This window comes from Sminthopsis crassicaudata, chromosome 2, assembly GCF_048593235.1.
Source record: "Sminthopsis crassicaudata isolate SCR6 chromosome 2, ASM4859323v1, whole genome shotgun sequence".
NCBI lineage: Eukaryota > Metazoa > Chordata > Mammalia > Dasyuromorphia > Dasyuridae > Sminthopsis > Sminthopsis crassicaudata.
The window spans coordinates 511,038,539-511,053,106 of NC_133618.1; the positions used below are offsets into that span (position 1 = coordinate 511,038,539).

The following is a 14,568-nucleotide window of genomic DNA, read 5'->3' on the forward strand; positions in this document are numbered from 1 at the left end:
GAGAATCCAAATAATTGAAATAATTAGCAATTTCATAAAAGTTGTAGGGTATCAAATAAACCTATCTAAATCATCAGCATTTCTGTATATTATCAACAAAATTCAAACAGGAAAGATAGAGAAAAATTTAAGATAACTAAACACATTGCAGAATATCTATCTGCCAAGATATACACAATTTCAATATTTTCTTACTACAAATGACAGAGAAACAACACAGAATTAGGTGAATACAAACTACAAATAGGAAGTATGTTAGCACTTCAAGGTGGTAGCTTCAATCTACTTCCATTTCTTATATAAAGTAAATTTGGAGGGAGAGATATGAACTAAATGAAATCAAGAAAGTTTTCATCAATTGAAGAAAGTTCAACATTCCAAATGGGGAGGGAAGAGGAAAGTCCAGTACAGATTTGGAGAACAGTGTGGAAAATCATGCAGAAAGGAAACTACCTGTTTTCTATAAGCTTTCAAAATATAGACCAGCTTGCTGGAACTAAGATATCAAAGAGAGAAATAATATGTAAGGGAAAAATAAAATTGTAGGCAGATAGTGAAGGATTTTGGTTTTGTTTGTTTATTTTAACACTAAACAAAAGAGTTTGTATTTTATCTAGGAGATAACTTGGCAGAAAAGATCAAACCTAGAATGACAGAGACCTGACTCTAGGAATATCTATCACCTTTGCACTTGGGTGGAAGGATTGATTGTCTTTATATCTCTATAATCCTACCTCTGGATCAAGACATACTCATTTTATCTTGACTTCTTTCCAAGAGCACAATGCTTTGAGATTAAGTTGCTCATTCAACTGTTCTTCTAGACTGTCAAACCACATCCAATAGAAAAGGCACACCTGCTAGTATTGTCACATGATAAATGACCCCAACCAAGACAGGCTCATCCAAGACTTGGACATGCCTAACTCAGGAGTATTTTTATATGTCTACCATAAAGCCAAAAACCATCTCAAGAACATTTTAAAAAGAGAGTGAAGAGACCTTTAAGTAACAGTCATAGTTAATCAGGAAAGGTCCAATTTTCATCAGAAGTAAAATTTGAAGAAAATCATGCAAGGCACGTAGGTTCCATAGCTACTCTGTAGAGTTTTGCCCCTTCCAAAATAACAACACTCTTTTTTTACCTTTAATTCAACCATCCCATCCCCTGAGGAGGAAGAAGAAAAAGTAGAGAAATGAAACTCAGAAAGTCCCTACAAAATATTTGCCCTTTGCTAACAACAAGGAGAGCCCCAAAAGAAAGAATATGAAGTGTAGAAATAAGTTTCTTTCATGCCTTTAAATCAAACATCCTAAGTCAAACATTTAAGTCAAATATCAAAGTTTATAAGACCTAGCTAGCTACAGAATCAATCAATATGAAATTATTAAGTGCTACTATACAAGCACTGCAGTCATAAAAACAATAATGTAATGGTATCTGCCCCAAGGAACTTATGACATTCTATCAGATTAAGGGAAGATACGAAAATTCCAGGGAGGTGAGTCTTCTAGGAAACAGCAAAGGATGCCAAATCCATGGGAAATGAAAATCTTGGGAAAACTTCATTATAGGTAGGTGGAATCCCTAGATTAGAAAGATGAAAAAGCAAGATGAATCTATGTATCCAGGCGGAAAAGGCGGTCATTCTTACAAATCACCCTTATCTTTCGGTAACTGAACTTTGTCTTGTATTGACAGTTAAGGGGCTGGTCATCTTTTGTGTTAAAACAATCAGTCACCTTGAGGAGGTCAGGGCTTTCATGACATTTTTCCCTGCGTCTAATTTTGCAGGGCCCAGGAGGGTTATAACATAAGCTTTCAATGTAAGGAATATCCTTGTGGATAAAGGTGTTGGCTACCCTGCAGGTACCATTCTTAAACAGTTTTCTCTGATTCATCATCATATTACAGTAAAAGTTTGCACTTCCTGGTACTCTGGTCATGGGGTAGTCCATATGGCGCTTCAAGAAGTCATAAGTCTGGGAGAAGTTAGTCAGATGCAGGAGGAGCAAGAAAAGGGTCCACACCATAATATGAGACATCTTGCCTTGAGGGGAGAAGAAAAAAAATGGAGAGAAAAAAAAAGTGGCAATTTTTATTTCCACCAAGACACCACTTCCTCCCTTTTATAGTTCAAACCCTCTCCACTAAATATCCATAATTGCTTGCCCCACTATGAATCCAACTCATCTATATTATATTCCAGTTTTATTCATCCATTTATCATCTTCTTCTAAGCAGCTATATTGCACAATGGATAGAATTATCTCCTGGAACCAGGGAGGCCTGACTCAAATCCAGTCTCAGAAGTATCATAGCTCTGTGACCCTGGGAAGTCAATTAACCTCTGTCTGCCTCAGTTTCATCAATTATAAAATAGGGGTGATAATAGCACCTATCTTTCAAATTGGTTGTGAGGATCATATGAGATAATATTTGTAAGGGTACCTGGCACATAATAGGCATTTAATACATGTCTTTTCCCTTCTCTTCCCCTTCCTTTTTTTTCTCTAGATTTTCACTTCTTTTCCATTCCAATGTCCTGGCTTGAAGTCAGAGTTTGGGGGCGGGGGGGAAGGAATGGGATTGGGACACAGTTGCTTAAGGAAATAGAAAACTTTATTCCCTTTCTTTTTATATCCATATCCTGATATATCACAACCATAGGAACACTAGTTCTTTACCCAAGAAGAGGCCGCAAAACTAAGGATTATAGCGGACACCTTTTAATGTTATTCTTTACAAATGCATGTTTATAAATTCCAAAAAAATGCTATTTCTTATGACATGTAAATTTTTAAGTCAAGTTACTAGACTATAACACTCCTGAAAGATGGAGGAGAGGGAATGAGCAATTTTCAAGCTTTACTTGGGGCATAAAGATATCTTTTCTCAACTGTGCTTAGAACTTTAGGCTCTAGGAAAGCAGAGCTCTCTCCCTAATCTGACAAACCTATATACATAAATTACCAGTTCTTAATATTCTCTAAACTAGAGGACTGAAGAGAATACTTTCAAGGTCCCTATCTTAAAAAAAAAAAACATCTGAGAAGCCTCTTCTTCTCCTTCCCTCTTTCTTTATCCCCACATTATAGATATTTTGTTCATCTCCTTGCTTATTTTAGATTCCCTACTTTCATTTCTTACCTACAAAGGGATCCATGTCTATACGTTTGTACCTGTAGATTATCACAGCTGCCAGGCCTGTTGGGTGTCTTTACTGTGCCTTCTGCAGATTTCAGATCCTGATGAACTAGGTTCTTGGTTTCTCTTTCCTATGAGTGTGCTCCTATTATAGTTTCAGTGAGTGGGTGGAGATAGAGGCAGGGCCATGAATCAGTTTACAGATTGTGAAAGGTTAAGTGATATGTCCAGGGTCACACAGCCAATCAGCACCTGAGACAGTATTCAGACCTAAGTATTCCTGACTCCAAGACTATTATACAATGCAGAGTTATAGGGAGCCATTAAAGGTGGCAAGAATTTTAACCTTGGAAAGATATGGAGGAAAAATAATCATCAGTCCTAAATAGGATAGTGGAGGGAAAAGGAATGGAGAACTACTGTCTTCAATATGGGAAACTGTGTGCCCCTAAACAAGTATGCTATTGTTCAGTCATTCAGTGCCCAACTGTAGGCACATGGACCATAATACTCCAATTAACACTCCAATCCTGTCCACAGGGTCTTCTTGGCAAAGATACTAGAGGGATCTGGCATTTCCTTCTCCAGTGGATTAAGGTAAACAGGTTAAGAGACTTGCATAGGATCACACAGCAAATCAATATCTGAGGCTGAATTTGGACTTAGGTCTTCTTGACTCCAAGTTCAGAGCTCCACTTTATGCAATGGTAAAATGAGGTTTCCTACTAGATGTCCTTGAAAGTTCCTCTAAGTTCTAAATCTAATTCCCATGATATATATGACAAGTAACCATTCTTAAAGCTTGAGCAGAGAAGTATCTTAGAATTCTTAGTGCACTAAATTTAAAAAAAAAAAAAAAGGGTTGAATTTGCAATGAGGAAGAGATGAATTCAAATCCTGTCTCAAATATTTGCTAGATATAGTGCTATGATAAAGTCAATTAACTTCTTTCAGCCTCACTTCCTTCATCTGTAAAATGGAACTGATAACAACATGATGGATTCATTTTGAGCTTGATTTGATATATGATGTAAGATATTTATCTAAATCTAATTTTTGTCAGACTTCCATTTAGTTTTCCAGCAATTTCTGACAAATAAGGAATTACTGTTCAAGTAACTATCAAACATTATGTTACCATGTTCATTTGTTTCTGTATGATGTGTCTCTCATCCTGTTCCACTGGTTAACCTCTCTACTTTTTAATCACCACCAAATTACTTTAATGTTTAATGCTTTATAATACAGTTTGAAATCTAGTACTAAGAGATCCATTTCCTTTTTACTCTGTTCATTGTTACCCTTGAAATTCTTGACCTTCCTTCTTTCATACAATTCCTACTGTTTTTTTTTTTTTTTCTTTTGCTACAATTTTCCTTTGGTAAATTAAATGACATAGCATTAAATAAGGAAATTAACTTTTAAAATGACATTTTTATTTTTAATTTATTGGCTTGACCTACCCATGGGAAGTCTCTCTTTGTTTTTTCAGATAACATTTTATAGTTTTATTCATACAGTTTTAGAATGAATCTTGGTGACTATACTCTCAAATGTATTGTAGTTTCTGTAGTTATTCTGAATTGATTTTCTTATTTCTAGTTTTTTCTTTCTATTTTTATTTCCAGGTAGTTTTTGTTGAAAATGCATAGAAATGATGATGATTTATCTGAAATCATTTTATTTCTTGAAATTTTGCTGAAGTTAAAATTCTTCTGTATTCCTATACCAATTTAATTATCCCAGTATAACATCTGCCAAAAAATAAGTTTGTTTATTCTTTGCCTATACAAATTTCCTCTATGTCTTTGTGTAATAGCTAGTATTTCGAAGATTATATTAAATAGTAGTAATGATGTCCTCCCTTCACTTATCATCTCACTGGAAAGTCCTTTAATATTTTTCCAACACAAAAAAGGTTTTATTATTGGATTTAGAATACCTATTCTTTATTATAATATTAATAAAATGCATTTATTCCCATGCTTTCTGGATGTTTTAAATAGAAATTAATATTGAACTTTGTTAATAAAGAAATAAATAAATAAAATAAAACCTTTTCAGCATATGTAAAAGTTCTGTCTCATTTCATTAGCAAATTGTTCACATATCAAAGGAACCAAACAGTTTATTTTACAAAGTGATTTAAGAATTTTAATTAATGCTATATTACATTCTCTTCTTTTCTTTAACAAACAATTAAAGGATTATCAGAAATCTCTGTGTATCTTAGGGAGGGAAGAGTTTACACATGGGTTTTAACAGTTTTTATTAAATAAAATTCTTTCCTGACCCTTTCAACAACCAAACTATTGACCTATGAAAGGCGCACTACTGAACATGCATCATCAGTTGACTGATTTCTTCTTTATTCAAACATTCATAGTCTGTCCCTTCCAATAACCAATAATTTAACTGATACGTTAAAAGAGCAGTACTTCATATTTGCTGTTCAATCATTTCAGTCATTTCTGATTCTCAATGGCTTTTCTTGGCAGAGATAGTAGAATGGTTTATCATTTCCTTCTGCAACTCATTTTACAACTGAGAAACTGAGACAAATAGGATTAAGTGACTTGCCCAGGCACAGCTATTAAGTAACTAAAGTCACATTTGAATTCATGACAGTGACTCTGATTTCAGGCCCAGCATTCTATTCACTGTGCCAAAAACTTTATATAGGGACTTAATATTATATTTGCCAAATATATTTGAAAGAGAGAGGATAGCTTCTATAATGAAGCTGAGTCAATATGTATGTTGTTTGACTAAGACAAGGGGAAAAAAATCTACATACAAAGAGATGGAGGCAGAAGAGATTGCTGCTTATCATTCCTCTGCAGCATGGATTAGCATAAATAAATTGCAAATTAAAAAAAAAAAATCAATCATCCTCAAAGCCTAGAGTCACAGATTTCTTATCACAGAAAACAATAGCTCCAAACTCCTTTTGAGAACTCTGAACTTAGAACCAAAAATTGTAATTACTCTTCTTGAAAACAGATGAAATAAGAGATTTTATGTATATATTTTCTACAACAAATCCTACAAGGAATTTGTCTAAAATGAACTCTCCAATTCTGAGTTCTACCTTCTTGATTGGAAAGTGAGAAGACAAGAAATGGTCTTTATTTGTCTTTCTTCTGTTTAAACCCACACCAGGGGCAAGAGAATACAAGGGAGATGAAAAACTAGGGATCAGCAGTTGCTATTTTAGCAAGAGCTGTCCCTTACATTTAGCATGGAAGTGATATAGTGTAAGGGAGTAGAATAGAAATCTCTAACCTCTTCTCTCTCCATGCTTCTCAAAGGCAGATTTTCATTCCAGTCAAGAGGAAAAGCAAACTTTTTTTTTTCTTTTTGTTGCACTGGATAGAAAGGTGGAGTATATTTTGAAATGACTGTTATGGAAAAATAAAAGACATTTGTAAAACTTTAAAAAATAAAAAGAAATGAAATTTTTAAAAAAGAGGAAAAGCAAAAAGTTGGGGTCAGAAGCTTGGACAGTGTGTTCTCTTCAGAGAAAAGGAGACAGTGTGAAGGGAGAGGGAAACTGTTCCCTTTACTGAAACTGTTCCCTTTAAGATTATCACTCTGAAACTGTGTTTGTTCCCTTTTGATCGATGATCTCGTGGGAGTCTCCCCCCAGATAAGTTATTTTTCAGGGATACCAGACCCTTTTATTCAATTAGATATCCTGGTCAAAAAGCACCCCTTTGAAGTATTGTTAATTCCAATAAGAGATCTGGGCCATATATTGATAAGTATCTAGGCCTGGGAACCTTGGCTTCCTGAAGCCTCAAGACTCCTTTTAAAGGGCAGTTTCTAAACTCACTCTTTACAGAGGCCAAAAGCAGACCAAGGGACCTCTCCTTGGCATAGCTGCCTGTGAGGAGCCCCTGCCCACTGAGAAGGCATTCTCTTTTCAGCTTTAAACCCCTCTTTATCTCTCTCATCTACTTCTCTGTCAGGACCTGGCAGAATGCCCAAGCAGCTTGCTCAGCTGCTAGGACCCTGCCCATTGAAAAGGCATTCTCTTCTCAGTGCCAGACTCCATTTCTCTAATAGGACTTTGCCACTGTAGAAGTCAGTCTCTTAGCAAAACTGATTTCCTGTCCAACAATAAATTTTCATTTTTGCCAATTAATAATTTGGAGTTTCATGAATTCTTTCATGAAGAACATTTGTGCTGACCATAAGGGGATTTTAACAACTCTCTGACTGCCACTAACCTCATAAATTGGACTAGAATTATATCTTTCTGCTGCCTTAAATATTCTTAGTTTAGGGGAAGTGTTTTTCAGGCTCAAGCTAATCTGCTGATCACTGTTCCTTAATGGGAAAGAATGGATGACCCCAAATTTTAAATCCAAAGCTTGACTTTCTTCCCACCAAATACCAATTCCTCAATAAGCCCATGTAATAAGTACTAACTAAATCTTATTTATCCAAGTCCATAGCAAAACTGAAATCACAAAAAGTATATTTAGGAGATTATGTACTAGACAATACATAGAGTTAATGAGTTCTTCCACTGAAATTACTTAACATAGCTCAAATAAGAGAATGAGAAATACACAGGCAGACAGATAGAGAGAATCTCATATCTCACCCAAGGGAAATTCCTCAAAGTCTCAAATTTAATGAACTGTGGATAAGGACATGATAGAACCCATACTAATGGGCTTTGGGATTCAGGTTTCACTGAGAAGAATCAAAGTAGGGCAAGGGAATCAAGGAATCTAAAAAATAACAAGAAGACAATACATAGAGTTAATAAGTTCTTATACTGAAATTACTTAACATAGCTCAAATAAGAGAATGAGAAATACACAGGCAGACAGATAGAGAGAATCTCATATCTCACCCAAGGGAAATTCCTCAAAGTCTCAAATTTAATGAACTGTGGATAAGGACATGATAGAACCCATACTAATGGGCTTTGGGATTCAGGTTTCACTGAGAAGAATCAAAGTAGGGCAAGGGAATCAAGGAATCTAAAAAATAGCAAGACTATTTACCTTTTAAATAAAAACAAAGGTTTATTTGTAACTTTCCCCTTTTCTTCATTATCTCAGGTTTTGTTTTTTTTTTCTGTTCCCTCACCCATAGGCCACACTTCACTCCTCAAGGACCAATGATTTTATCAATGTAAGAAATTCCTGATATAACAACTGCAGAAAAGGATTTGTTTTGCAGCTGAAACCTTCAATATGTTTCTCCTCCATTAGAATGTGAGATCTTCTTATGGTAGGAAAAAACTGAAAAATAAGGGGATTTTTATCAATTGGGGAATAGTTGAACAAGTTATGATATATGATTGTGATGGAAAACTATTGTGCTATAAGAAATGGTGAGCAGGATGCTTTCAAAAAAATCTGGAAAGACTTATATGAAGCAATGCAAAATTAAGTGGGCAAACCCAAGAGAACATTATACAAAGTAACACCAAAATGGTATGATGAGCACTATGAATATCTTAGATATTCTCAGCAAGACAAAAATCCAAGACAATTCTAATGGATTTAGGATGAAAAAATGTCATTCATCTCCAGAGAATGAACTGTTGGAATCTTAATACAGATTAAAACATACTAATTTTTTTACTTTTTTCATGCTTTTTTTGTTTTCTTTCACAGTATGACTAATACGTAAAGATGTTCTGCATAACTATATATGTATGACCTACCACTGGCTTGCCATCTCAGGAGTGGGTAGAATAGAGAGGAAGAGAGAGTACTTGGAGTTCAAAATGACCCAACCTTAAGAATTCAAATACCACCTATTCATCATGGTTTCCACTGTAATTTTGTGGAGAAGTAACCAAAGAAGTAACTTAATTCTTTGCACATAGTAAGCACTTAATAAACACCTTATAAAAAAACTTCATAAAAAATAAATTCAACCCAATTTCATCATATCCAAAACACAACTCATTATCATCCTCCCTTCTCCCATATTCTCCTTCTCCCTTCTCAACTTTCCTATTACTATAAAGGAAACTTATTCCTCTCAGTTAACATGGTTCCTAACTTCAGTGTCATCTTCTTCACTCACACTGTCTCCATATATCCAATTTGTGGCCATCTCTTGTCATTTCTACATTCATACCATCTCTAAAAGATGTTTCTTCTCTACTCTCACAACCATTACTTTGGTTCAGGCCCTCGTCAACATAAATCTGTATCATTGCAATATGCTTCTGGTTGGTCTCCTCTCAAGTCTTGCTACTCTGAACTGTTTGTTCTTTACTCTCAAATATGACCATGACATGAGGAAGATGACATACAAGTGAATTGGACTTAAAGTGAAGGAGGGGTATGGTCACCAACCTCACTTTCCCCTCCAGAGTCATCTGGGTCCAATGACCAAATATAGATCAGGATGACTGGAGATGGCCCTGGATGCAGTGGGAGATTTTAGCTTTTTTAACCTAAGGTCTTTAATAGATCTGTTTGAGGCAACAACACATTAAGCTAGGATGCTTTATACATATTCTTAGAAATCTTTAGAGGTGTTTACCTCTAAAGGTTTAAGGTTTTAAGGAAAGGTAAGAAAGGAGATAAAGAACAGCCTTTTCTATCTAGTCAAAAAAAATTATAACCAATCTGGGAGGTGAAGATCCTCGAGGTTTCTGGCCAAAACTGAAACAAGTGCAATTTATATTCACTCTGAAACAATCAGGACCAAAAACAAAATCTTCTGTCTGGCTCTTAAATCCTTTGACAACTTGGCTTCTTACTACCTTCCACATATTCTATGATCTACTCATAATGGCCTTCTTTCTAGTCTTTTCTCATGACACTCCATCTTCTAACTCCATGTTTTTTCACTGGCTGCCCCTTAACCCTGGAATTCCTCTCCTGCAGCATCCCTTAAGACTACTCTATCTGCCCACCCCAACAGTGGCCACGAGTAGGTCAGCTCACTTGCCTTCGGACTCCAACCTGGATTCCATAAAGACAGACCAATCAGGAGGTAGAGGAGAGGTCAGGGAGAGTTTATTTTTAGCAGTTTCATTTATATCCCCTGTTAATTGGGAGGTTCTCTAGGAGCCAGAAGCATCGGATCATCTAACCATTGGTCCATGGGGAAGAAGGAGGCCATGCAAGCCTTCCTGAGCACTAAGGAGGGAGGTGAGGCACTTGTAGTGGTAAGTATTACCTCATAAGGCTCTGCCTCACCTCCACATAGCACTCTACCTCTCAGCTCTCACATACCATCCCTGTGCCCTGTTCTGCATTCTGTTCCCATTACATCTCCCCTCTTTTATTAATAAGGCCAAGTGTTCTCATGTTGATGAATGAGAAGCTCTTCCATAAGGACTTCTATAGAATTTCTAAGAATACGTATAATATCCTAGAAAAGTAGGCAAAAGCAAAAGAAGCAACAATACAAAAATGGCTACGTAGAGCCCATGGGATACAATAGAAGGGGATGGGAAAGGAAGTATGTTGGATCCAATCACTAAGCCAGTCCGGCAAGGGTGGTCATCTCTCCACTATGACGCTGTATTTCCTCAGCTGTCTCCTCTTCTGGGACTGCATAGAAATTCAAGTCTTCCTGACTCTAAGTCCAGTTCTCTATCCACTATTTTCATCTAGCTGCCTCAGAAGACCATTAGGGAACATAAAAAGGCTAAAAGGAGTTCTAGGGTCAGTTCTAGATTTGTCACATATTAGGTATTTGACTTTAAATAAGTCTTTTTCCCTCTCTAGAGCTCTTTTTTTTTTCATCTATAAAATGAAGGGGATTCAGTGATTTCTAAGTTACCTTGTTAACAACAGCTGGATTACACCTAGGAAAAATCCCACAGGAAAATGAAATAAGATGATCAGCTCAATGGACCAAGATACCCAACCTTAGGAATTCAAATCCCACATACTCATCATGGTCTCCACTGAAATTTTGTGGGGAAGTAACCAAAGGGACAGACTCTGAAAATGTGTGGTTTCAAGAAACTCCATGAGGAAGAGATTGCTTTAATTGAAAACAGAAAATGCAATTAACATTTAAGATTCTTATTTTTGCTCTCTGCCCCAGATACCCCACCACAAAATTTCTATATGACAAAGGAAATGCACTTGGGACAGGATCCAATTCCACCTTGTTCCAGGTACTGAGTATATCAGTAGCTAAGAACATGTATTGGGTAACAAGAGGTACCAGAAGTGGAAGGGATGTGTGATTTCATGAAAAAATAGTGACTCAGAATTCCATATGCTTCTATCTCCTCAAGTTCTATCCTACTTTGGAGGATCAAGGTGAATTGGTTTCAAAGGGTTCCCTCCACAGGCCATACTGACTTGTTTCTTAACACTTTTCATCCAATATCTGTATTTGCCTGGCTTAGAACTTCCCACAAGGTAACACTCAATGATTTCCAAGGGATGGCTATTTTTGTGACAGTTATGAATATTTGAGTTTGCACATGGAATATTTGCCTCGTGGCAAATATTCTGGATCTTCTCATAAGATTCATGCATAAAGGCATTGATTGGCTTGCATTTCCCTTTTGTCATGCCCTGTCTTGACATCATCCGGTCACAGTATTTTTTTTCTAAGAAACCTTGATTGTCTGAATCTACATGTTGTCTTTTGAACTTTTCTTCTTGGAACTCTGCTACGGAAAACTGACTCAGCCCCAAGACCAGTAGAGCCAACAAGGACAACAAGAAGAGGGACCTCTCAGGAATCATTCTGGCTTTACTCAACAAAAGAATTCTACCTAGGAAAGAAGGGAGATTGTTAGAATTCTTACAAGGTGCTAAGTCAGTGGAATTGATAGAGACAATTGTTTAGCAGGGTGCTTACCGATTCTCTAGATGTACTTAGTACTTATAAGAGTTCCACAAGATTCACACCTTTAAGAGAGCATATATAAGGAGGTGCTCCCACAAGCCCACTAAAGCACAAGCCCACTCTTGGAGGCGGAGTCAGATTCATTCCATATTCACCTTTATTCTGGCTGGAGATTTCGGAGGGAGCTAGAGGCTGAAGCTGGCAGAGGCAAAGGACTAGCAGCAGGAACCAAGGAGAGAGATAGGCCTCTGAGAAAGCTAACTGAGCCCCAGGAAGGAGACAAGACTTAAAAGGAAACAATAAAGGTTTTGGACTTTAACTCCTGGCTGCATTTGGGGTGATTATACTGAACTGAAAGAAAGGCTGCTTCCAGAAGCCCCCCAAGAAACCTGCTCCCAGAGAAGATTACATTTTAGAGAAGAACATTACAGGAGATTAATGAAGAAAACACACATCTTGGAAAAGGAATCTTGATCCAAAAGACAAAGGAAAATTCTTACAAGACTTTGGGACTCACGTTTCAGAAGCTCTTTGATTAATATTGTGTATTGATATAGTTAGATGAGTAATCAATAATTAAATCCATTTTTTTCAGATAACAAAATTTTAAATGTCAAATTTCAATGTCTGCCAGGTTATTATGGTAAGTTGGTTTATTTGTACAATATGACATTTTTTCATTAGCCCTTTAGTAATCATAAAACTTAGTTTTAAGACTCAATATGCTTACTAAATAGCACAACCCTTATTCCTACCATAGCTTTTCTGGATACTAAATTCCTTCAAAGTTCATGATAGTCATTCTTTAACTGGGTAGAAAAGCATCTTTTTCAGGTCATAAAGGATTCTTACTAAGTGATCCCCCAGGAAGCCATACATGTCCTATCCCTCAGTCATTCTGAGTCACCTATTTTAGTATTTTCCCAATCCCTATTTATGTCCACTCCCCTTCAACAAAGATGAAGATTTTTCAAATTATAAGGAAATACAAGCAAGGAATGGAGCTGAGGAAACTTCTTACACTACAGATGGAATGTATGGAGGTTCTTCAATATACTTGAAGTCCCATCATAGTTATTGGTATTCTGTGGTTCAGAACTAGAAGAAACCTTAGAAATCATTTAGTCCAAACACCATATTTTATTGATTAAAAAAAAAAGTGAATGATTGTACCGGCTCGCGCTCCCTTCCTCTCTCTCTCCCTCGCTCACTCTCTTGCCTGCCCCTCTCCCTGACTGCCTCCCGCGCCGCCGCCTCAGCGTCGCCTCCCTCCCGCCAGCTCTCGTTGTTCCCTTCCTCGGGCTCCCGCACTTTACATCATAGCAATCAGCGCTGGACTCTCGGTTCTTCCTCCACCCCGCCCCCGTCGGCCCAGGGACCAGATCGCGCTCCAGATCGTCGGCTTTAGAAAGATGGCCTCAGGAGTGCAAGTAGCTGATGAAGTATGCCGCATTTTCTATGATATGAAGGTTCGGAAATGTTCCACACCAGAAGAAATCAAGAAAAGAAAGAAGGCTGTTATCTTTTGTCTCAGTGCTGACAAAAAATGCATCATTGTGGAAGAAGGCAAAGAGATCTTAGTGAGAGATGTTGGTGTAACCATTACTGATCCTTTCAAGCATTTTGTGGGAATGATTCCTGAAAAGGATTGTAGTTATGCTTTATATGATGCAAGCTTTGAAACAAAAGAATCAAGAAGAGTTGATGTTTTTTTTTTTCTATGGGCACCAGAACTAGCACCTCTCAAAAGTAAAATGATCTATGCAAGCTCCAAGGATGCAATCAAAAAGAAATTTCCAGGCATCAAACATGAATGTTAAGCAAATGGACCAAAAGATCTCAACCGGGCTTGTATTGCTGAGAAACTAGGAGGGTCCTTAATTGTAGCTTTTGAAGTATGTCCTGTGTAGATGATTATTCAGTGCCACAAATTGAAAAGCTTCCATGTTCAATGAATCTTCTTGCTAAATATGTAAAACAAATATACTTAGGCCAGGGTTTCACTGAGGGGGAGCTGTCTTGTTTTAGATTAAACTAGATACTATATAAACCTGTATAAAATAACCCTAAATAAATCTAAAATCTAAAGTTTCAAAAAAAAAAAAGTGAGTGATTAAGTAATTTTAAGGTCTTTTAGCCAGCTATTAAATAAAAGAGCCAGGATTTTAATCCAGGCTTTCTTACTTTTTACTTACTGAGACACCAATGATGCCAAGGCCATCTATGCCATCCTAGGCCATTACTAGGCTTCCTAACTTTTGTCTTGCCACTGGACTTTCATGACTCTGAAAGAAACAGTGAAGCCAATAACTTTGTACAATTTGCCTCACTTAAATCAAACTCTCATGCAAGTCAAGACACCTTTGAAGGCCTCAGAGGAGGCGAGCCTGGTAGAGTTCACACTGCAAAGGACAGTGGTCAAAGGTACTCTGGTGGGTCTAGGACAGACTAGTAATTGTAACTGCCAGGAAACCACGTTACAATCTTCCATTCCTCACTTACATTCACTCCATATATCCAATATCCAATATTGCTATTTCTTGTCATTTCACCTTTATACTATCTCTAAATGATGTCTCCTTTCCTATATTCACAACCATCACTTTGATTAAGACCCT

The 14,568-nt window shown here is 36.9% G+C and overlaps 1 pseudogene; it reads left to right on the forward strand.

The window, feature by feature from the left end:
* The first annotated feature begins 13,296 nt into the window (after positions 1-13,296).
* Positions 13,297-14,055, forward strand: LOC141553663 (destrin pseudogene; annotated as a pseudogene).
* The last annotated feature ends 513 nt before the right edge of the window (positions 14,056-14,568 follow it).